Raw genomic sequence first — 26,445 nt, 5'->3', positions numbered from 1 at the left:
CGACTTAATCCTGTTGCCGATTGTTTGTCACGAATGTACTCACCTGAGGAATTCCAGGTTTCTCCCTTACCTGTTACCTCTATTGCTTGTGCGGCACCTAAATTCCAAATTATCCCCTTTAGTAAATCCGATATTCTTGATCTTCAACAAAAAGATTCTAATTTACAACCAATAGTTGAACAATTACGTGCAGGACAAAAATATAAACATTATGCTCTGTATCATGACTTACTTGTTTGGCAACCCCCACGCTCTACAGCTTCCTTAGTTGTTGTACCCCACACTCTTCAACATCTGATTTGTCGCTATTATCACGATATGCCTATGGGAGGTTCACATTTGGGTATTCAAAAGTGTACTAAGAAAATAATGTCAGTCTTTTGGTGGCCATCCTGTGTTCAAGATATTAAAGCATATGTCAAGTCTTGTGATACTTGTCAAAAGGCCAAATTGGCCATACGAAAGCCACCGGGGTTCTTGTCATCTGAGATTATAAAACATCCTTGGCGACGCCTATATATTGATCTTGTTGGTCCTCTTGTGCGTTCGTCAAAGGGTCACTCTTATATTCTAGTAGTGGTGGATGCCTTTTCAAAATGGGTTTCTCTTTATCCTCTTCGGGGACCCACATCAAATCAGATAGTGGAAAAGCTTCGCTCTTTATTTCTTGTGTTTGGGGCTCCTTGCGAACTGGTGTCGGATAATGCTTCTTATTTTCGATCCCGTCACTTTAATTCCTTTTTGTTTGAATCTCGGGTGAAACATATTTATACTAGCTCCTATTACCCTAATCCTTCATTGGCAGAAAGATTCATTCGCAATCTCAAGGCCTCCTTGATAGCGTATCATTCGGATGACCACACCAAATGGGACGTCCATTTACATGCTATTTCCTTTGCGTTTAATACCGCAGTACAGGAGAGCATTCAAACTACACCTTCACAAATAATGTTCGGACGAGACATTGATGGCCCTATGAATTTTTTTTGGGAATTCACATCTGATTCCGACTTGGCCGGTCCTCCTTCGGCCGACCGCGCAAAATGCTGGGCTCAAGCTTTTCATCACCTACAAAAGTCTTGGGCTACTCGGCGGGATCGATATGACCCTAAAAGGCAGCCTTCTTCAGTTAAAGTAGGAGATATGGTTCTCTATAAAACCTACCCTCAGAGTAAGGCCTTCCAGAACATCACCGCCTAACTTCAGCAACGATGGGCTGGTCCTGCCAAAGTGTTTAAGCTTTTAGGTCCAGTAACGGTTCTCTTAGTTGATCCCGAAACCGAGGTTTTTCTTCGTAAGGTTCACATATCTCATCTTAAACCTTATTATATTCGGGATGATCCTCCACCGGATATTGACTTGTCCGATACTCACTTAGCTTCTGTCTTGCATCCTATGGAAGGAAGGAATTTAAATCGCCCCCTGCGTCAACCTCAATCTTTTTACTGCAATTTTTGCCACAGAAGTGGACACTCCACGTCTCACTGCCGCCGTTGTCTCTCTCAGCATGATTACCATTCTCGTAATCCGGCTGTTCCAAGGTAACTGATGCATTCACATTCACATGTATGGTATGGTATCAAAGTGTTTATATGTACTAGAACGTTAAGGTTTTCTAATGCAAGTGTACTATTTATATCTTTGTTTATTACTATGTGTTCATTCACTGTTTTGTATTCTTACTTGGGGTATGTTATAACATTTATTCATTGATCCTTATCAAGTAAAGCCAACTATGATTCATTACTCCAGTTACAATTTAACTTTATTGAATAATTTTGAATTCTTATCTCTATACCTGTTTGACAGTATATGTACATTTTGGGGTTGTTTGTTTCAAATGCATTGTAATTGGTGCTCTTATTCCTCGCTGTATTCCTTTCCTCCTTTTGGTTTCCTCTCCTCTTTCCAATCCTTTTGTTTTTTCTTCTATTTTTTCTCTTCTAATGTATTCCTTTTTTTTCTTTTCATGGTTTTTGAGGAAATCCACAATTATATACCATCTTGGAATAAGTGGAATTGAGGCATCATATGGATGATTACTTATCCCCGTGCAACAATATATATATCTTCTCGTCTACTTCGCAATATTTCGACCTGTTAGTGCATATCCGATCGTTTTTTCCCCAGTGTCAGCCCCCCTCAAAATTAAGTGCTACGTATCGCATATCCTTATTGTTATTTTGCAGCATGCAAATTTGTGCGCCTAATTATAGACTTATTAGCGCCTATTGATATTATGTGTTGTAAAAATTTTGATATTATGTATTTTCTCATTCTTAAATTGTTAAATGTTTTATACGATTTGTTCGCTCCCATTTTTTTGATTGCAATCGATCATTCACTTCCATTTTTTACATCATTGTTATGGTATTTATTACGGTATTTATCTAATGTATTTCAATTATTGCAATTATTAATCTCTATGTTGTCGACTGCCTTTTTCAGAGATTAACTAGTCTATCAGGTAATAATTCCTCTAGGCAGTCAGGTGTTGGTGCCAAAATTGAGTGTGTTTTGACTTATTTATTGTCAGCTTTACATGTTTTTTCAACAAGGTCAATATGGGTTATTTTATATATATATATATGCTTTAATTGCTAGGGGTTAGCTCTGAATGGTGCTCTTGCGTTACTTGGTAATAAGTAAAATTGTGTTTTGGTTGTGTGCTCCTTTGGGCTCCTTCTCATTTTTTTTTTTCGCCAGGCAGGGGAGTTTGTGACGATTTGCTATGCGAACTCGATTTTCAAGTATAATGTTAAAAATCCCGCATCGAATATCGTCACATTTCTCCTCATGTCATTCCGGTACGCTTCGCGTCAGTGTTTTCAAATTCTACTTAATTGTTTGACCGTTAGAGGTCACTAGTGGCTTTCCCTGCTTCACGAACTCGATCGACGAAAACGGCAGTTCCGTTTCAGCAGGCGAGTCGCGAGGGATTTCTTGGTGTGACGTCATGTACTACGAGAGAAGTAGCGGCTCGTGGAACTCAGTGCTTCTCTCTCTCGTCAATCGCAATTTGTAACACGGCTCAAACTAAGTTCTTCGAACATTACGAGGAAACGTTGCATTGTTCACGTATAGTGCTAGTACGACGGAGAGATGTTGGAATCCTTTGGAAAACAAACGTCAAAATACATGGATGGTAATTAGGAACTCAGGTGACCATTGACCATTTTGACTGAACATAACTTTCCTTGGTTCAACTCGAAGTACGAAGGATGGTTGGAGCAGTTGGTGAGAAGGAAGGGCACGAGTGAAAAGAGGACAATACCGTTCAATGCGCTAGAAAGCGACCGATTGGATGACGTTCCCCCGTTTCTATAGATGTCGAGGATTTGCCCAAGTTAACTGATGTGAACAGTTACCCAACGAACTGAGGTATGTACTCTACGTCTCCCTTTTTATAAGTGAACTGTGAATGCGTGTTCTTTTGGACGAGAACGTCAATCTCCCCAGTTTTTCTTCTCTTTTGCGGGTGCGTAATAATTGATTCAAGAAAGTAACGTACGACGCTCGCGAGAAAGAATTGTACGTAAAACAATTATGGATTCAGTTTTTGTATGATTGGGCGTTGTAACGGCTCGGCCGATGTAACGGAGAAAGAAAGGAACGCTTAGTCACCCCCCCCCCTTTTGCATAAAAGAGAAAAAAGAGACAAGCCGCTCAATTAGAATCACGTAATCGCAAGCTGGTAAATGCGGTTAACTTGACTGCAGACTAAATCACGAGCTGAGATAACTTTGGCGAAAGCGTATCGGATGGGCCTAATAAGAGCACCAAATAAATTAATGTGTCAAATGAACGTTTTTTTGGATGTTTGGAATTGATGAATGAGTTGTGCTAAAAAAATGCAATTGTAGATTGGCTTTAAAGTATTTTAATTAATTGCATATATTATGTCATTTGTAGTTACCGGATGTGTTGTAGTTTTATTATCTTGTTATTTGCCGGTAACAAAGAATTGTTGACCCACCTTCAAGTCACTTATTGTTATATGTTGAATGGAATAATTTGTTACGAATGATATTATGTACATGATGTTCTTGAAAACGCCGGCCATTCTCCGTTGCGAGGTTTGAGCGTAATAAATTTTGACTAAAGTCGTAAATTAAACTAAGTGTACGTAATTATCCCTTGTAACGTCAAACTAGAGTGTTGGTTTAATTTTGACAAAACGAGACGGGAAATCATACTCACACGGACGAGCGGTTTCATTCATTGAGTGAGAAAAGAGTTAATTCGACTTCAGCCTTTTTTACGTGTACCGTTCCGACCACGTTTACTTTTGTCAAGTTGGTTCTCAGTAGAGACTGAGGTGACAGTCCAAAATACTGTCATTAGCCTCAACAAAAACCCCTGACTATTGTAACTGATTGGTTTATTTTTTTCTTGTTGTCGTGCGAGTAATTGAATTTCCACGGACCTTTACGTATTCCTTCCAAATCTTGACTACTTTGTTACGCACGCAACCAACAGGTTACAATCTTTACCATTACGCTATAGGGGAGGCAAAACTATCTGAAACTAAGAAGACATTTTGAATGGACATGTAGAATGTAGGAGGCAGGGTTCGCGCTGAAGAGGAAGAAGACGGAATTCTCCCTCCCCTTTCCTAACCTGTACATCTCTAATGTAATTCTCAACCAAGCCAGGAGTCTTTTCCTTCTACATTTTATGTCACTTTTGTTATTGTTAATGAAGAATTCAAATTAATAATTTGTCTTTAAATCTCAAGTTAGCAAGTAAGCCAAAATTATGTTTTTATACTAAATTTGAGATTAATTGAAGATTTGCAAAGAAACTGTAGACCTTTTCATGATCCTTCCACTCCAAAAACAAATGTTTTATAAGAGTCACATCAAGTTTATGTTTGGAAATAGTGAAGTTCTAGGAACCACACACACACAGACACATATGTAAGCAACAACGATAGTAGGCTATTGTAATTTGGAGAGGATGTGATTTGTGAGCGGAACAAGCATGGGAATTTAACGAAGTTCCTTTGCGAATCATCAATTATGTGTGTGTGTGTGTGTGTGGACACGTGTTTCCTATCTGTACCGTTGACTCACAAAGTACTACATGTGAGGTAAAACTATCGAAATGTAAAAAGAGGAAGCGCTACCACCCTCCCCGCCTTTTCTACATTTTATTCAAATCGAACACCAGGCACGTATCTAGATATATATTTCGGAGGGGCGTCCTTACGTAATGTCTCAAAATAATAATATTAATAATGTTAAATTAAAATAAGTATAATTATATTAAATTAATTAATATATTTTTATTACATTAATAGATAAGAAGGCGATATAACAACAGTGATACAGTATAACATCACGTATTCATTATCTAGCTTACGTGTAGTTAAGGTCGGCAAAATTTGTAAATAAATAGAAACTGCCCTGGCAAGGAAATTAATGTCAAATAGATAAAGAATATAATATTTATTGAGTATGAAAAATGATGTTAGATCGAGTTGACGAAAGTAAAATGACTGGTAATATTTTGCATGTTATAATAAGTAACAGTTAGTAATAATTCTTACATAAATCTTCTTTGGTACTGTCATTCAAAGTCGTATTGCTTTCCAATATTTTTGCGGAAATGAACAAATTGCGATTAAACAACAACCTTATTTTCATTACTTAATTGAAGTTATTTTATGATCTCATTATTTAATTTTTGTACTTGGTATGTCTTTCGGGGGGAGGTTGGGACTCCTGGACCCCCCTGAATACGTCCTTCGCGGTAGGGATCGAGATAAAGTTACTGTGTCACTTGTTCCAATTCACGGTAAATATGCTCTGCTTCTCTACAAGACTACTAGAAGGAAAGGCTGGGGTCAGACACGCCTCTTTTCGCGACTGCCGCGGGTGTGACGTCATTGGGCGGACAAAACCCAGCTGAGTCTTTACCCCATACGGAAAGAAACGTGGAAAGGCTGATTTGTTTTGTTCTTTTCGCTCCTTTTTTCTTGTATTTCTGGATTGTTGGGTTCAGGGTGCGAAATCCTGGAGGGGACGTGGGGGATTTCCCCCCACCAACAATCTTGGCCACAAAAAAAAAAAAAACACCAAAAATTTCCCGGGGGAAAGAGTTTTTGTTATAACAATGAAAAGATAAGCAATTACTTTTAATTTCAAATATACTTTACTAAGAATAATATTGAAAACACACACAAATTAGTGTAGTTGTGAGTGTTGAATGCTTTCTGTCTCAAGAGATCATTAACAAATCTACATCAATACGCACAGTAAAAGTAAAACAAGAATGCAAAACAATAATAACTATGAAATCTAATTGATTTATATTAACAGAGTGCACAAACTAAACAAAAACTTACACATAATAAAACCACTTCAACTGCCATAATTTATTAACATCTTTAACCGGTTAGTAAAGGAATTAGTTAGCTGCTTTACACTATCTGATATGTATGAAAGTAACAAATTAATTTCTAATTAATAATCACAATAATTATTTTAATTGAGTAATTTATTTTTACTTTTAATAACATTACAAATATGTACATCGTATAATTCACACATATGTTTGTGGGGAGGGGGGTTGTAGGTTACGAACTTTCTCCCCCTCACCAGTTTTCAATGATTTCTCACCCTGGTGGGTTTGAGGTGTTGCAGTTCACAATGCCTTCAGTGAGGTGTTGCGACGTGTCGTGATCTCCGATGAAAAATAAAAACAGCGGGCGACAATATATAACTGAATACATCGCATCTAACGAGACTTGTTAGTGGATTGCAATACCAGTAGTCTCATTACACAACATCAGGCTACAATACACTTCAAAATACACAACTTGCTATTTATATACGAGTGATGCTTAAATGACAACGTAGTTCAACTTCCGTCCTCCATTGTTCTATTATTTATTCAGTCAAATTTTCATCACAATCCCCCCCCCCCCGCCAAAGTTAAGTGGACTCAACCAGCTTTCACATACCCGCCTGTAGGCACCCCTGTTCGACATTCCACTGATTATATATACGTATAAGTATATAAAGTGACCCTCGACTTTCTTCAGTTCTATGTCTCAAGTTTTCGTTCAGTGAAAAGTTTTTTAAAGTGTGTGTTACATAATACACACGGAACTTCCTCACATTCCTCCCTGTGTAGTTCAAAGATTCATAAGACTCAGAATTGTAATCTGAATAAGGAAAATTAATTAAGAAATAAATACCAATAGTCGAAGCAAAGTTACCAAATTTGAAGAAGTTAAGTGAAAACAGCTCCTCTCTCACTCCTAAAAGAGAGCAATAGACGAGTTTGTTTTCTTTTACATATTCAACTTATCCATAATTTTGGCTTTCTGCCTTTCTTTGTTTAACAAAATTATTTTACGCATTCAACATATATATATTTTTCTTTCTGCCCTAACAAAATGCATTACTAGGTGTATTAACCGCAATTTTACATGAAACTAATGTTTCGCAGAGGAATGTGACGACTTATAAACTACCGATAAAATGTGTGCGTAAATGGCTGTGTAATCCAACTGTAAGGACATACGTTATGTCGGATCCTAAGTAAGTCTGTGTATTCACTCCCAATTAGCTTCTGGGCATAATTACGGCTCTTTTCTGTTCATAATTACTGCTTTGATTCGGCTGCGAAACCGGAGCGTAGAGCGATCTGTCCGCGCGTGACGTCAAGCCTGACGTCAAGGACCACGTGATCAGGTATGGCCCCAGCCTTCTCCTCTACTAGTCTTGGCTTCTCTACACTCAAACATACACAAACTCATGGCCTTCCTGTTTTCTTGGTTTCTTGCCTGGGAAAGAGGCAATTATTCAAGCTGTGACAGCTACGGGACCTTCTGACGAGGGAACGGAACCCAGCTGTGCAGAGGATTCAAACACCCGCGCGAATTAGCCGTCCCGTCAGCCTGGGGCAATTTTCGAACAGAGACATCTAGTGGCCAAGTCGCGAACTATCATGAATGAAATTCGGCTGAAGCGGCCGTATCTTTCGCCGTCGATAATACATGACATTTTTAAACAATCATTTTGGGCTATGCAAGTGACTTTTGAAAAAAAAAAGCCCTTCCTAGCTTAGTCATAAAAGGATTGAGCATTACGTTAGTATGCATCATAATGGCCATTTTCGTTGGTGCTACCCATAAATGCTGTAACCATTCTGTGCTTATTTACGTATTTCCTTATGGGAAATTGAAAAAAAATAATGGAATTTGTGCACATTTATCGAACTGAAATTACATAAATGTGTCATGTACTTAAAGTTTCATAAAGTAACTTCACATCCACTGCGTGTTTTCCGGCAAATTTTTGTCCTAAAACGTTATATTCAACAAAATGCAAAAAAGCCCATGTTAAATTTAAGCGCTTTCCACGGCGACCTTCGCCAAACTCCACCACCCTCTTAATGAGAAATATCTTCATTGTTTCCGGGGCCACGTTCTGTTTATGAACGCCCCATGACGTTGTGGTGACGTAGGCGGATTCGTTGTCAGCACCACCTACGCAAGGAAATGTAAACACGGAAACAATCGTGGAAATACCCTCTTTTGTATCTGAAACCACACTGCATGGGGGCCACGAGGTCTTGACGCTTCAATAGGAACTTGAACTGAAGTGTGAATTTTGTATTTATTTCGCTAAACCTTAACTAACGAACTCTCTAGCCTTCTTAAACCCGAAGGTTCATGGCTGCAGCAACACAGGCCTTCCATTTGTCTCTATCTTGAGCAAGATCTATATACTCCTTTCCATCCCTACCGATTTCCTTTAGGTCCATCTCAACGTTGTCCCTCCATCTTAATCTTGGCTTTCCTACAGGTCTCTTACCATCAGGTTTCCCAACAAGAATCCTGTAAACTCTTCTTTCCTCTCCCATTCGTGCCACATGACCTGCCCACCTAAGTCGTCTCGATTTAATTATTCTAATAATATCTGGACATGAATACAGATTATGTACTTCTAAATTATGTAACCTTATCCACTCACTTGTCTCCTCATCCCTTTTAGGTCCAAATATTTTCCTAAGGATCTTACTTTCAAATACTCTCAATTTATGTTCCTCTTTCAATGTAAGGGACCCAGTTTCCCATCCATATAATAATTCAGGAAAAATTACTGTTTTGTGTATTTTAACTTTTAGTTTCTTAGATATTAAACGAGAAGACAAAAGTTTATGAATAGAAAAGTAACATGCATTTCCTGAATTAAACCTACTTTTTATTTCCTCTTTAATATAATTTTCACCTGTTAATATTACTCCTAAGTATTTGAATTTGGAAACTGGTTACCATTTACTTAACTACTGACGTCACTGATTAGTACTTATGCATAAAGAAGCTATTTTACAAAAAATTAAGATAGAAAGCATTGTATTATTTAAGGAGAAGCTAATAATTAATTAGCGTTATGAATACGCCGGAGGTGTGTTGACGGAATGTAATCCGGATAACAGGGACGCCACCACCAGTGGGGTGAGTGTGGGCTGTAGCCCAGCGTGAAATAATCTTACCTCGTTCTTCGACCCGTCGTCGCCTTGTAATCAAGGGGTCCCGGGTTCGATGTGGAGGCATATAGTGGTTTGGATCCCACTTTAAACTGTAGGTCCACTCCCGATTAGCCTTACTGTGCTTAAAGCGGACTTAGAACACTAACTCAATCGTTCTTTAGTCCACCCAAAATTTGGTGAAATTTTCAAAAATATTTCTCAGACGCGCACAAGCACACATACACACTTGTGTGTGTGTCGGGTGTCGCAAAACAACTTCATCAACGGTTGGGTGATGTTAGTTATCATAAAAACAAGTAACTTTTACTCATAAACATTACCTCTACAGCGCTATAAGCGCTTAAAAACTAACCTGTATGTATGCAACCCAACATAGCAAACGATCGCTCTGACAACTTCCAGGATGTATAAGTTGACACAGTCAAACAAGTATTTCTTGGTTTCTTTGAAATGATCGTCCCTATCTATTCAGTTGATGCATTTTAGTGTATCGCATGGAACAGCAAATTACCCTTTTATGCATTTCTTATGTATTTTGATGCACCAAAAGTGCATTAGTAGTTTACGCACGGTGACGTGTTACCCGAGTCAACACTTATGTGTGAATTGTCAAATTTTGTGTTCTGTATGTGGATCATTCTTTCAGCATAAGTACAAGACAATTTCTACCATTTCTATGATATTTATCATAGTGTAAAAAAGAAATAACAACATTAATATGATTTCATATATTCAATTTGACTTAATACTAACGGTATCGTTAATTTCTAGTTAGATCTATGAACGGGGGGACCCCCCCCCGAAAAAGCTCACCTCCATCCGCATACTTTCGGAGGTACCTCTTACGCCTTTCTGCCTTTTATTTAGTAACAAGGAAGTCAGTTCCGCGAATTTGGCGGTTCCTCCATTTTTCCTATGTACAGTCACCAGCAATAAAAGTTGGACACCTTCAAATACTCGCTTCCTTGCAAGGTATTATGTGAGTTGCTGTACGGCGATAAGTGGATCTTAATAGCAAACACACATAACGCCTTGTAGGAAAGCGAATATTTCAGGATATTGGTATCCCATTTCTTTTGCCGGTGACTGTACATTACTTATGGGCTTCTGTAAGATGATGCAATGTTATACGTAGGGAGCGGAATTGATGACCTAAAAAATATAGGTATATGACCTATAGAATGTCCTACAAAATGGGGGAAAATGACGTAAAAAATGCAATAACACCATTAAATTTCTTAGTTTCAGGTTAAAATTGAAATGAAAATGAAATTAAACAAAATGCAATCTTGCTCTCAAAAAAAGGCAACAAATGATACCACGCGCACATTCAATTAACATATGCAACGAGGATTTCCAATGGAAACAACCGAATAATTTTAAAGCAATTTAATGAAAAAGTCGTATACACAGAATGAATTGGTGTGAAATGCATTAATTTCCCGCATCTTTGCCTGGTGATGTAGTGTGGTGTGTTTCTGTGGCACTGTAAAGAAGAAGAAATTATGACGATCCACGTAAGTCAACTTTTGTGTAGAAATTTAACAAATTGTATAAAGAATAGGGAAAGCAAAATCAGGGACGCATCCGGGAAAGGGTTCATAGACAAGGCCCCCCAGGAAAAAGTACGTCGGAAAAGTAATTTTTAACATCAGAAATTGTTTGAAATATCTCACATACAAGCACTTTCTTGGCAACTAAGTTCCCGCCGTTTTTTTTAATTGGAAAAATCTCTATGACATTAAATACGTTTGGCACGAAGGTGTACATCATGCGAAAGAGAATATATTGTTCTACCTAAATTTATGTTTCTTTGTTACTAAGACACATTTTTTTGTTATTTACAGATCATTAAAATGGAATGTCAAGTTGAGAAGAATGAGCATTTTCGACATCTCCTCATTTTTGCTTTTAATCAAGGTTCTAAGGCCGCAGAAACTGCTCGCAACATTTGTGCTGTGTATGGAGTGGGTGCTATAGCTGAAAGAACCGCCCGTGATTGGTATGCGAAGTTCAAAAAAAGAAATTTTGACCTCAAAGACGCATCTCGTTCTGGCCGTCCAGTTGAGTTCGATGAAGAGCGATTGAACCACCTGTTGCATGAAAATCCGCGTCAAACAACAAGGGAACTGGCAGAGACAATGGGTTGCTCCAACATTACTGTAGAGAAGCATCTTCACTCGATGGGAAAGGTTCAGAAGTGTGGAGCATGGGTGCCTCACACTTTAAGTGTCACCAACAAAAATCAACGAGCCACAATCTCCGCTGGTTTGCTTGCTCGGCACCGTGCAACCCATGGACACAAGGAACGATTTCTTCAACGAATCGTTACTGGCGATGAAAAATGGTGCCTTTACATGAATTTGAAGCGGCGTAAGGAATGGCTGAGCCCCGGGAAACAAGCGACCCCACGCGCGAAACAGGAACTTCATCCGCGTAAAACGATGTTGTGCGTATGGTGGGACTGGGAAGGGATTCTCCATTTCGAATTGCTTGAAAGGAACCAAACGATCAACGCGGAACTCTATGTACAATAAATGGAACGACTCAACACGGCTATTCAAGAGAAAAGGCCGAATCAGCAGCATGGTGTTCTTTTGCTGCACGACAACGCCCGCCCTCATATCGCCAATATGACCAAGGACGCCATTCAAGCTCAGGGTTGGGAAGTGCTGCCACACCCACCATACTCTCCCGATTTGTCACCAACGGATTTTCACCTCTTTCGATCTTTTTCAAATGCTATGCGGGGAGTTTCGTTCAATACTGATGCAGAATTGAGAGCTTGGTTGGATGACTTTTTCGAGTCTAAACCACGTGATTTCTACCGACGAGGTATTGAAAACCTTGTTGAACGTTGGCAAAACGTTGTAAACAACACAGGAGAATACATTATTGATTAACTACTTGTATCTGTTTATTGAAAACTAACCTTTTAACACCTTCCTTAAAAAACGGCGGGAACTTAGTTGCCAACCCATTATTTAACGATTTTTTCCACTTACCTTACAGAGAGTTGCAGTACACCACCATTGTCTTTCGGAGGTTCTCAAACGAGAATCTTCGTCTGTTGTCAGCCAGACTCAATAATATTTCCAAAATGAAAGAAGTGACAAAATATGACGAAACAATACACCGAATATTGGGAAAAATGCCGGGAAAATGCCGAAAATCGGGGAAAATGACCTAAAACCTGAAAATTGGCAAAAAATTGCCTTTTTGGTGTTCTAGACGAAGTGTAATATTGTGTATATTTAATGGCCATCGTGCCCGAGATGTCAGAAAAAAGATTGCATTTCATCAACTTCCGCTCCCTAGTTATACGATTTGACATTTGAAACATAGATTGGCCAGACTTGGTCTGGTGACCGGAACAGGTCTGGTTTACAATGTAGGAATATATTAGTCCTTGTGGTTTGTTTATTACATTATTTCTGGTGATTAGATATAGTGGTGTAGGATGAAAAATATTATATCTGAGACGTTTGCTGTTTAAGTTAAGAGGGTATTAATGGGTGCTGTTCAATGTAGAGTAATATACATCGTGTTTCAAAATTATGTGAACAATTTCAACCCGTTAATATTTTATTCATGAATTGTCAAAATAAGATACAACTTCACACACATGTAATATAACTGTCCAAGTTTAAGTGCCAATGGTTATCGCGAAGTTATTTCACAAATGCTCAATGTGAGCACCCTTCGTTACTCTGCACACGTCAATACGATAATCTAATTCCATCCCGACATCATGTTCTCATCAATGGTTCGCACCACAGGACTAATGCAAGACTTGTTTGCTGGTGAATCTTCATGAAATTGCGTACGAAACAGTTGTTTGACACTCAGTACCGACCAACGTTTGCAAAATGCTTTCTCCTCACCACTAGCAGCCATTTCAAAACTTGTCAGCCTGTCCCCTGGCGACAGAATTTAGAACTACTGGGATCATCCCAAAAGAACAAAAACTTAAGGATGTGTTCGAATGTATTTCATGGGATATTCGATCAGTTATTACGTTGTATTGTCGAAACCAAGTGTTAGGTAATAATGAAAATCTAATTATTGATAACAACTCGATTGAACCAGTTTCCAAATTCAAGTACTTAGGAGTAATACTAACAAATGAAAATGATATTAAAAAGGAAATGAAAAGCAGGCTTAATTCAGGAAATGCATGTTACTTTTCTCTTCATAAACTTTTGTCTTCTCGTTTAATATCTAAGAAACTAAAAGTTAAAATATGCAAAACAGTAATTTTGCCTGTATTATTATATAGATGCGAAACTTGGTCCGTAACATTGAAATATGAACATAAATTGAGAGTATTTGAAAATAAGATCCCTAGGAAAATATTTGGACCTAAAAGGGATGAGGAGACAGGTGAGTGGAGAAGGTTACTTAATTTGGAACTACATAATTTGTATTCATGTCGAGATATTATTAGAATAATTAAATCAAGAAGACTTAGGTGGGCAGGCCATGTGGCACGAATGGGAGAGGAAAGAGGAGTTTACAGGATTCTTTTTGGGAAACTTGATGGTAAGAGACCTGTAGGAAGGCCAAGACGAAGATGGAGGGATAATGTTGAGATGGACCTAAAGGAAATCGATAGGGATGGAAAGGAGTATATAGTTCTTGCTCAGGGACAGATGGAAGGCCTGTGTTGCTGCAGCTATGAACCTTCGGGTTTAAGAAGGCTAGAGAGTTAGTTAGTTATTACGTTGTATTGCTCATGGAACGTGATTTTATCGTTCAGAAAATTTTGAAACATCCTGTAGAGTGTACGAATTAACGGGGATGCCACGTCCTCCTCTCTGACACACTAAAAAATCCCCGGAAAGGAAAACTTATTTTTATCCTTGCCACGGATGTTTGTATTCCATTCAAAAAAAATGATTTGAAAGAATATAGTATACCATATCTTAACTATCTAACAAACACAATTGAACAATCATTCATCTCTATTAATGGTTCAGTCATCAAATATTTCCGTGCCAAAAAGTATGCAGCCTTGTGGATTAAAGAAGGAACACCATGTTGCAACTGACGAACCTCATCGAGCCGAGAAAACAGCAGGCTGTTTCCCACTTAAGTTTTCATGTCATAGTGCTCATATTTTACATGTATTGAAGAGTTCACAATAAACTTGTATGTGGGTTAGATGAACGTTACGATTGAACTTGGCAATAGAAATTCGGGAGTTCCTTTTCTGTACGAGTTTGGGTTTTCTTAGAATGAAAATACAATGAGTGTCTCTGAATTACGTGAGGTTCGGGTTTGACGTTTTGTTTTATGTCCACTTTATGCACAGGGAGGATAATCGGGACTGGATCTACAGTGTAAAGTGCAACCCGAACAACGATGTGTCTCCACCGGGACCCCTTGATTACAAGTCTTAATTAAGTGAGAATGATAACATAAGATTTTTGATTTAGGTTTGAACCACTGTTCTAAGGTCCTTGTAAAACCGCAAAGAAGTTTTAGTTTACGGACTGAAATTTGCAAACCCAAAAAACCTACTTCTCAAAATGAAATCACAAGTACGCCACTGAGTGGGCGTCACCCCCCCCCCCCAAAGCAAAAAGTTTAATTCGTTAAAACACATAGAAGCGAGATACAAATTGAGCATTTCAAGAAGAATTATGCTAATAATGATATTACATAATACAGTGATATGGTAGAGTCGACTATATACAGAGTGTCCGAAAAGTCATGCAACCCGGTGTTGCCAGTGTCACTCGTAATATTGTGAAAACATCGATTTTTGGAGCAGCCCATTTATTCCCTTGTGCAATGTTTTTGAAACTTAGTCAAAGTTCTTTTTCTGTAAAATTCAATAGATGGCCATCCAAATTGTTCGTTGGTATTGTGAAATGTTGCAATAATTTACCTCAAGTGAGTTCTGTGCATCAATACACACGATTTGCAATTTTTTTCCGCCTTTGGCAACATTTTGCTTATTTGTTATTAAAACATGCATGTTCTTACATATGTTTGTCTCTCTAAATTTTCCCAATATACAGGGCATTCTCTTGGCAGAAAGCGTTTCTTCTCATTCCGTTACGTTATTCCGTTATACGGTCGTAAACACCGGGTTGTTTGACTTTTCGGACACTCTGTATGTTGTACAATAATTATTTGGTACAGAAATTGCGTATTGCGTAATTTACGTGCTGGAAATTACAAAAAGTTAAAAGTTATGAAACTTAGTTTGTATAGGGTCCCATAGCAGTGCTCCAGGAAGACGCCAGAGCCAGTATCACCGCCACTGAGCACTAGGGTACATATTTAGAGACCTTTGGAAGTTCACCATGCCGCACGAAGTATAGAAAAGTAGAGATATAAATATTTGAACAGGGGAATGGAAATTAGTTGAGAACAAAGAAAAAGAAAAATTGGGAGAAATAAGACAGTTCCTGGAGACTGGTCCCATGGGCAATTGGAAGAACAACATGTTAAAGCTATTAGTGTGAAGTGTAGTGGAGAATTACTGTGTGAAGCCTAGAGGCGTTGAATAAATTAGAAAGTTCTGATGCGAAGAAGTTGGAAGGACAAAAATTAAATCAGAGAGGGGTGCCGAAAGGCATGTACGGATAATAATAAACAATTCCAAACTCTCCAGGAATTACTTTTACCAACCAACTCTACCTGCCCCTCAGGCTTGTCGTAATAAATGGTAATAGTTGCTAACCAAGGATGCCCACAGAAAATTTTCCAAGGGGAGGGGGCTCAAATCAAAAAGTTGTTTTGAAATGATGGACAATTGGGGGAGAATCGTACCGGAAGTAATACGTTGTAATTCGTTATCATTTTAGGAAGTTATACAAGTCTGGAATATGTTGAACATTGTGTGATGTCATGTTTTCGATACATCGTTCGAATCCCGGCCTTGGCATGGTTGTTCTTTGTGAGTGTCCGTTCATAATATCATCATTCATCTTCATCTTCGCGATTAGCCAAAAGTGAAAAATAAGCGAAGTAAAATAAACGAAATCAATCAATCAATGAATAATAGTATAATAGTAAAGAAGCTGTATTTTTAAGAGATATAGGAGAAATGCAAGAAAGAACGAGCAAAAGAAACATAAATCAAGAGAGTGGGGAAGAGAGAGTGAGTTTGAGATACAAAAGAATTGAAAGAAACAACAAACAGACATAGAAATAAACAAAATAAACAAACAAAGAAAGAGAGAGAAGAAATGAAAGACGCAACAGATAAAGAAATAAAGAGAGAGAGAGAGAGAGAGAGAGAGAGAGAGAGAGAAATAGAAATAAACAAAAGAAACAGAAATAAACAAAAGAAACAGAAATAAAGAGAGAGAAAAGACAGAAATAAACAACAGAGACAGAAATAAACAAAAGAAACAGAAATAAAAAGAGGGACGAAACGAAAGAAGCAACAGACAGAAACAAAAATAGAGAGAAAATGAAAGAAGTAACACACAAAAACAGATATAAGGAGAGAGAGAGAGAGAGAGAGAGAGAATGAAAGAAGCAATAGACAGAAACAAAAAATAAAGAGAGAGAAAATGAAAGAAGGAATAGAGAGAAACAGAAATAAACCAAAGAGAGTGAGAGAAGAAATGGAAGAAGAGACAAACAGAAATAAACAAAAGAAACAGACATAAAGAGATAGAGAAAAACAGAAATAAAGAGAGAGAGAGAGAAAGAGAGAAAGACAGAAGTAAAGAAAAGAAAGAAATAGAGAGAAAGGGACAGAAATAAACAAAATAAACAGAAATAAACAAAATAAACAAAAATAAAGAGAGAGACGAAACGAAAGAAGCAACAGACAGAAATAAAAATAAAGAGAGAGAAAGGGAAAATGAAAGAAGCAACAGACAAAAAACATAAATAAAAATAGATAGAGATAGAGATAGAGAGAGAGAGAGAGAGAGAGAGAGAGAGAGAGAATTAAAGAAGCAACAGACAGAAACAAAAATAAAGAGAGAGAGAAAATAAAAGAAGCAACAGACAGAAACAGAATTAAACAAAAGAGAGTGAGAGAAGAAATGAAAGAAGAGACAAACAGTTATAAACAAAAGAAACAGACATAAGGAGAGAGAGAGAAAACAAATAAAGAGGGAGAGAGAAAAACAGAAATAAACAAAGGAAACAGAAATAAGGAGGGGGAGAGAGAAAGACAGAAATAAACAAATGAAATAGAAATAAACAAAAGAAACAGAAATAAAGAGAGAGACGAAACGAAGAAAGCAGCAGACAGAAACAAAAATAAAAGAGAAAATGAATGAAGCAATAGATAAAAACAGAAATAGAGAGAGAGAGGGAGAGAGAAAATGAAAGAAGCAACAGACAGAAACAGAAATAAACAAAAGAGAATGGGAGAAGAAATGAAAGAAGAAACAAACAGAAATGAACAAAATAAACAGACATAAATAAAGAGAAAAAACGAAAGAGGGAGGAGCACAATAGTGTGAATGAGTGAAGGAGTTAACATTGATGGGTGCGTTGGCGCATTTAACCATTTTGTTTTATTCACTACACAGTGAAGGAAAGGCCTTTTATCTAACAATTGTTTGAGAAAAAGAATTGTTTGAAATAAAACAAAGTGGAGATGGTGAGAAAGAGAGAATAAAATAGAAAGGAAATAAGAAAAAATAGATATGAAATGCATTAAAAGGAACATTCGATAAGAGACCAAATAAGTAAGGAAGACGAAAAACTAGAAAGAAGGCTTAAAAAATCAAAACAGATAGGGAAGGAAAAGTTATACAAATAGAGTATAATTCGTATTCCGAATTGGTGGGGGACTGTAGGACCACATGTTTCAAGTATGTGAACAGCGCTTACAATTGAGAGCAAATACAGATTCATAGCTCTTCCTCCTGCGATACATGCGATAAAATTAAACTGGCGACTATAGTGGAAATTCATGCAGATTCGCATCTGTTGTAGCTATACCGTTTTAGCATTGGAATTACGGTAGGTTCATATTTCACGCGGAAGGATGAATGCAAATCGAGAACAGTCCATGGAACTACTTTTTGTCTAATACCTACTGCGGAATGATACATTCTTCACCAATAACAAGAGCCGCGCCAATGCCTCTAAACTTATCTCATTAGGGCCGCTCGGAAAGTTACCCACACGTTCGTATTTGATCGTTTGTGGAGGACAATAACTAATACCGCCGTTCGACGAAGTTAAACTTTTGGAGAATAACAATTTGTACCAGAGCATGTGTTTTTGATAATGTAGTACGACCGTGTGGCTCTTTTATAATTGCATCCTGCCTTATTTGTAAAAACAAAGCTTCCGTAGGAAGCGTTTTGTGTTAATTTTGGTTGTATACAAGTCTTTAGTTGCCTGCTTTCCTGTAACGTTACGGGTTGTGCGCACCAAGATCTCTAAAATGGACATGAGAATGACCTGTTGAGTAGGGATGGTATAGGTACAAAAAACCTCAGTCTCTGTTTTTTTAATCCTATTCCTCTCTCCATTTCTCTTTCTTTCTTCCATCTCCCTCCCCCGTCTTTCTCCCCTCTGACTTTCTTCCTTCTTCAGTTATCTCTCTTCCATTACTTATCTTCCTTTCTCTCTCTCCCTCTGACTTTCTCCTCTTTCTATCTCTGTCCCTATATTCGCTTCTTCCGTCTCTCTTTCTTTCTCTTTCTCTGCCTCTTTCTTCGCTTCTTTTGTCGTCTACTATCCTTCTCTCCTCTCTGTCTTTCATCTCTTTCTCTCTGTCTCTTTCTTCGCTTCTTCCGTAATTTTTTTATTCTCTTTCCTTGCCTACCTTTCTATCTCTCTCTCTCTCTCTCTTTGCTTCTCCTCTTTCTCTGTCTGCTTCTTCCATCTTCCGTCGTTTTTCTTCCTTGTCTTTTCTCTTTCACTCTCTCTCATCCTTCCCCCGTCTCGCAAATAGTATTTGTATACTACGTATTAACTATAGCGCCTTGAATAACGTATTGTGGAAAACGAACCAAGAAACTGGTTCCAGAGACGGATGAGAAACATAGATGGCAGTGCGATCAATGTCGGTGCTAATTTTCTTATGAAAGTAATGCGGCTTTGTTAGTTTTTGGAATATATTATGTAGGGTTTGTCTTGAAAGGCGGTACGTGAATTGATGGCAACAGTTATATTTGAGGAGTGATTTGCAGTCACGAAATGACATTAATTTGGAAAGAAAAGTAAAATAAAATTAATAAATAAATAGCATGCGTAACACAAGATGAAACATCGCAATGTGATTCCGGACATCAGGTCTTGGACTGTGTATTACAGTTTATTTTTCTATGTTATTAGAATATAAATAGTATCCTCAGAGATATTTCATAACGAGGCGACAAACCACAAATGTCGCTTGAAAGCGAGCAGTCGGAAATCAATGCAGCCTTTCGAACCGTAGGGACACAAGCTCTGACTGCACCGTTTCCTCAAGGAGATTTTACACCAAAGTGGCACGCGACAAACGATACGAGGATTTCACACCAAAGCGACACGGGCCATTCGGTCCAAGGCAACTTTTATACCGAAGCGACACATGTTGCTTGGAAACGAGCCAATCAAGAGCAACATTTCACATCGTAGCGGCATGACGGGAAGCACAGGCCAACGTTCGGTTGGTGAAATCCTCAAGCGATAAGTGTCGCGTGCCGCTTGTCGCTTTGGTGCGCAATCCCACTAAAGCAAGACACTCATTGCATCGCGTATGCGCGAAAAACAAACCACGGAAACATGTTGCAAGCTGTTGAGGAAATGGCCCAGTTTGAGCGACGCACAAGCGACAAAGCGACACGTGTGGCTTATCGTGTCGCCTAGATCTGTTGTTGTAATGTGCGGTTTATCGTATCGCCTATCTGTTGTTCGCAAGCAACGCTTGCTAATAGACTGAAGGCACCATGTCGCTTGTCACTTAGTTGGGAACTCCCCCTGTAGCGCGTCGCTTCGGTCTCAGCACCCTTCCTTTAAGGAGCTTTCCGACAGAAGTAACAAGTAGCACGCGAATACGCCATATGAACGTGTCGTTTGCTGTTTGGACCCTCATGTGTAATGAATGCTATTTTACAGTCTGGAAGTGTGTCACTAGTGTGACAGTGTGAACATCCCTTGTCGCTTGTACCATTGGTTTGAAAGTTGCCTTACACTCATGTCGATGGCACTAAGAAAGTTTTGTGGGGTTCCCCTTGTCGTTTCACGCAATCATCATTATCATCATCGCCGCGATTAGTTTAAAGCGGAAGAAAAGAGACAGTAAATATCAAAAATACAAATGCTTCAGTGAGTATATCTTTAAAAGAAATGATGATTATGATAATAATAATGAACCTAATTAATACACAAAAATTTAGTTGCCAAGAGCATTCCACGCGTATTTTTCCCCCGTATTATTAACGAAAGTATGACGATAACATGACGTGGTCGACTGTCTAGAATGTTCGTTAATATTTTCGCGACCACTGTACCAAATATCATAGCAATTATCACATTCATAGAAATGTTTCATGTAAAAGAATCAGACGTTGCAGCGAAAACTCCATTTACTTCCATTATAAGCAGTCGAATACCAAGCACCGGGTTGAACACCAGCTCCTCTAGCGGATCATTTTCGAGTGGAACCAGCCAGAGAGCGCAGAACCGTGCGCGTTTTCCACACTACGTTATTCAAGGCGCTGTACTTGTGGTTCCACTATAGAAACTACACAAAGTTAAAAGTTATGAAACTTAGTTTGTATAGGGCCCCATAGCAGTGCTGCAGGAAGACGCCAGAGCCAGTATCACCGCCACTGAGCACTAGGCTACATATTTAGAGACCTTTGCAAGTTCACCCTGCCGCAGGAAGTAGAGAAAAGTAGAGATATAAATATTTGAACAGGGGAATGGAAATTAGTTGAGAACAAAGAAAAAGAAAAATTGCGAGAAATAAGACAGTTCCTGGAGACTGGTCCCGTGGGCAATTGGAAGAACGACATGGTAAAGCTATTAGTGTGAAGTGTAGTGGAGAATTGCTGTGTGAAGCCTAGAGGTGTTGAATAAATTAGAAAGTTTTGATGGGAAGAAACTGGAAGGACAAAAATTAAATCGGAGAGGGGGGCCGAAAGGCATCAACGGATATTAATAAACAATTCCAAACTCTCCAGGAATTATTTTTACCAACCAACTATATATATATATATATATATATATATAGAGAGAGAGAGAGAGAGAGAGAGAGAGAAAATGAAAGAAGCAACAGACAGAAACAGAAATAAACCAAAGAGAGTGAGAGAAGAAATGGAAGAAGAAACAAACAGAAATAAACAAAAGAAACAGAATTAAACAAAAAAGAGTGAGAGAAGAAATGAAAGAAGAGACGAACAGAAAGGAAAGAAGAAACAAGCAGAAATAAACAAAATAAATTGACATAATAAGAGAGAGAGAGAGAAAAACAAATAGAGAGAGAAACAGAAATAAACAAAGGAAACAGAAATAGAGAGAAAGAGAATGACAGAAGTAAACAAATGAAACAGAAGTAAAGAGAGAGACGAAACGAAGAGAAAGCAACAGACAGAAACAAAAGTAAAAGAGAGAAAATGAAAGAAGCAATAGACAAAAACAGAAATAAAGAGAGAGAGAGACAAAATAAAAGATGCAACAGACAGAAACAGAAATAAACAAAAGAGAGTGAGAGATGAAATGAAAGAAGAAACAAACAGAAATAAACAAAATAAACAGACATAAAGAGAGAGAAAAAACGAAAGAGGGAGGAGCACAATAGTGTGAATGAGTGAAGGAGTTAACATTGATGGGTGCGTTGGCGCATTTGACCATTTTGTTTTATTCACTACACAGTGAAGGAAGGGCCTTTTATCTAACAATTGTTTGAGAAAAAGAATTGTTTGAAATAAGACAAAGTGGAGATGGTGAGAAAGAGAGAATAAAGGAAATAGGAAAAAATAGATATGAAATGCATTAAAAGGAACATTCGATAAGAGACCAAATAAGTAAGGAAGACGAAAAACTAGAAAGAAGGCTTAAAAAATCAAAACAGATAGGGAAGGAAAAGTTATACAAATAGAGTATAATTCGTATTCCGAATTGGTGGGGGACTGTAGGACCGCATGTTTCAAGTATGTGAACAGCGCTTACAATTGAGAGCAAATACAGATTCATAGCTCTTCCTCCTGCGATACATGCGATAAAATTAAACTGGCGACTATAGTGGAAATTCATGCAGATTCGCATCTGTTGTAGCTATACCGTTTTAGCATTGGAATTACGGTAGGTTCATATTTCACGCGGAAGGATGAATGCAAATCGAGAACAGTCCATGGAACTACTTTTTGTCTAATACCTACTGCGGAATGATACATTCTTCACCAATAACAAGAGCCGCGCCAATGCCTCTAAACTTATCTCATTAGGGCCGCTCGGAAAGTTACCCACACGTTCGTATTTGATCGTTTGTGGAGGACAATAACTAATACCGCCGTTCGACGAAGTTAAACTTTTGGAGAATAACAATTTGTACCAGAGCATGTGTTTTTGATAATGTAGTACGACCGTGTGGCTCTTTTATAATTGCATCCTGCCTTATTTGTAAAAACAAAGCTTCCGTAGGAAGCGTTTTGTGTTAATTTTGGTTGTATACAAGTCTTTAGTTGCCTGCTTTCCTGTAACGTTACGGGTTGTGCGCACCAAGATCTCTAAAATGGACATGAGAATGACCTGTTGAGTAGGGATGGTATAGGTACAAAAAACCTCAGTCTCTGTTTTTTTAATCCTATTCCTCTCTCCATTTCTCTTTCTTTCTTTCATCTCCCTCCCCCGTCTTTCTCCCCTCTGACTTTCTTCCTTCTTCAGTTATCTCTCTTCCATTACTTATCTTCCTTTCTCTCTCTCCCTCTGACTTTCTCCTCTTTCTATCTCTGTCCCTATATTCGCTTCTTCCGTCTCTCTTTCTTTCTCTTTCTCTGCCTCTTTCTTCGCTTCTTTTGTCGTCTACTATCCTTCTCTCCTCTCTGTCTTTCATCTCTTTCTCTCTGTCTCTTTCTTCGCTTCTTCCGTAATTTTTTTATTCTCTTTCCTTGCCTACCTTTCTATCTCTCTCTCTCTCTCTCTTTGCTTCTCCTCTTTCTCTGTCTGCTTCTTCCATCTTCCGTCGTTTTTCTTCCTTGTCTTTTCTCTTTCACTCTCTCTCATCCTTCCCCCGTCTCGCAAATAGTATTTGTATACTACGTATTAACTATAGCGCCTTGAATAACGTATTGTGGAAAACGAACCAAGAAACTGGTTCCAGAGACGGATGAGAAACATAGATGGCAGTGCGATCAATGTCGGTGCTAATTTTCTTATGAAAGTAATGCGGCTTTGTTAGTTTTTGGAATATATTATGTAGGGTTTGTCTTGAAAGGCGGTACGTGAATTGATGGCAACAGTTATATTTGAGGAGTGATTTGCAGTCACGAAATGACATTAATTTGGAAAGAAAAGTAAAATAAAATTAATAAATAAATAGCATGCGTAACACAAGATGAAACATCGCAATGTGATTCCGGACATCAGGTCTTGGACTGTGTATTACAGTTTATTTTTCTATGTTATTAGAATATAAATAGTATCCTCAGAGATATTTCATAACGAGGCGACAAACCACAAATGTCGCTTGAAAGCGAGCAGTCGGAAATCAATGCAGCCTTTCGAACCGTAGGGACACAAGCTCTGACTGCACCGTTTCCTCAAGGAGATTTTACACCAAAGTGGCACGCGACAAACGATACGAGGATTTCACACCAAAGCGACACGGGCCATTCGGTCCAAGGCAACTTTTATACCGAAGCGACACATGTTGCTTGGAAACGAGCCAATCAAGAGCAACATTTCACATCGTAGCGGCATGACGGGAAGCACAGGCCAACGTTCGGTTGGTGAAATCCTCAAGCGATAAGTGTCGCGTGCCGCTTGTCGCTTTGGTGCGCAATCCCACTAAAGCAAGACACTCATTGCATCGCGTATGCGCGAAAAACAAACCACGGAAACATGTTGCAAGCTGTTGAGGAAATGGCCCAGTTTGAGCGACGCACAAGCGACAAAGCGACACGTGTGGCTTATCGTGTCGCCTAGATCTGTTGTTGTAATGTGCGGTTTATCGTATCGCCTATCTGTTGTTCGCAAGCAACGCTTGCTAATAGACTGAAGGCACCATGTCGCTTGTCACTTAGTTGGGAACTCCCCCTGTAGCGCGTCGCTTCGGTCTCAGCACCCTTCCTTTAAGGAGCTTTCCGACAGAAGTAACAAGTAGCACGCGAATACGCCATATGAACGTGTCGTTTGCTGTTTGGACCCTCATGTGTAATGAATGCTATTTTACAGTCTGGAAGTGTGTCACTAGTGTGACAGTGTGAACATCCCTTGTCGCTTGTACCATTGGTTTGAAAGTTGCCTTACACTCATGTCGATGGCACTAAGAAAGTTTTGTGGGGTTCCCCTTGTCGTTTCACGCAATCATCATTATCATCATCGCCGCGATTAGTTTAAAGCGGAAGAAAAGAGACAGTAAATATCAAAAATACAAATGCTTCAGTGAGTATATCTTTAAAAGAAATGATGATTATGATAATAATAATGAACCTAATTAATACACAAAAATTTAGTTGCCAAGAGCATTCCACGCGTATTTTTCCCCCGTATTATTAACGAAAGTATGACGATAACATGACGTGGTCGACTGTCTAGAATGTTCGTTAATATTTTCGCGACCACTGTACCAAATATCATAGCAATTATCACATTCATAGAAATGTTTCATGTAAAAGAATCAGACGTTGCAGCGAAAACTCCATTTACTTCCATTATAAGCAGTCGAATACCAAGCACCGGGTTGAACACCAGCTCCTCTAGCGGATCATTTTCGAGTGGAACCAGCCAGAGAGCGCAGAACCGTGCGCGTTTTCCACACTACGTTATTCAAGGCGCTGTACTTGTGGTTCCACTATAGAAACTACACAAAGTTAAAAGTTATGAAACTTAGTTTGTATAGGGCCCCATAGCAGTGCTGCAGGAAGACGCCAGAGCCAGTATCACCGCCACTGAGCACTAGGCTACATATTTAGAGACCTTTGCAAGTTCACCCTGCCGCAGGAAGTAGAGAAAAGTAGAGATATAAATATTTGAACAGGGGAATGGAAATTAGTTGAGAACAAAGAAAAAGAAAAATTGCGAGAAATAAGACAGTTCCTGGAGACTGGTCCCGTGGGCAATTGGAAGAACGACATGGTAAAGCTATTAGTGTGAAGTGTAGTGGAGAATTGCTGTGTGAAGCCTAGAGGTGTTGAATAAATTAGAAAGTTTTGATGGGAAGAAACTGGAAGGACAAAAATTAAATCGGAGAGGGGGGCCGAAAGGCATCAACGGATATTAATAAACAATTCCAAACTCTCCAGGAATTATTTTTACCAACCAACTATATATATATATATATATATATATATAGAGAGAGAGAGAGAGAGAGAGAGAGAAAATGAAAGAAGCAACAGACAGAAACAGAAATAAACCAAAGAGAGTGAGAGAAGAAATGGAAGAAGAAACAAACAGAAATAAACAAAAGAAACAGAATTAAACAAAAAAGAGTGAGAGAAGAAATGAAAGAAGAGACGAACAGAAAGGAAAGAAGAAACAAGCAGAAATAAACAAAATAAATTGACATAATAAGAGAGAGAGAGAGAAAAACAAATAGAGAGAGAAACAGAAATAAACAAAGGAAACAGAAATAGAGAGAAAGAGAATGACAGAAGTAAACAAATGAAACAGAAGTAAAGAGAGAGACGAAACGAAGAGAAAGCAACAGACAGAAACAAAAGTAAAAGAGAGAAAATGAAAGAAGCAATAGACAAAAACAGAAATAAAGAGAGAGAGAGACAAAATAAAAGATGCAACAGACAGAAACAGAAATAAACAAAAGAGAGTGAGAGATGAAATGAAAGAAGAAACAAA

Source organism: Lepisma saccharinum, chromosome 15 (genome assembly GCF_977018435.1).
Source record: "Lepisma saccharinum chromosome 15, izLepSacc3.1, whole genome shotgun sequence".
In the NCBI taxonomy this organism is placed as follows: Eukaryota; Metazoa; Arthropoda; class Insecta; order Zygentoma; family Lepismatidae; genus Lepisma; species Lepisma saccharinum.
Note: the sequence above shows the minus strand (reverse complement) of the source record.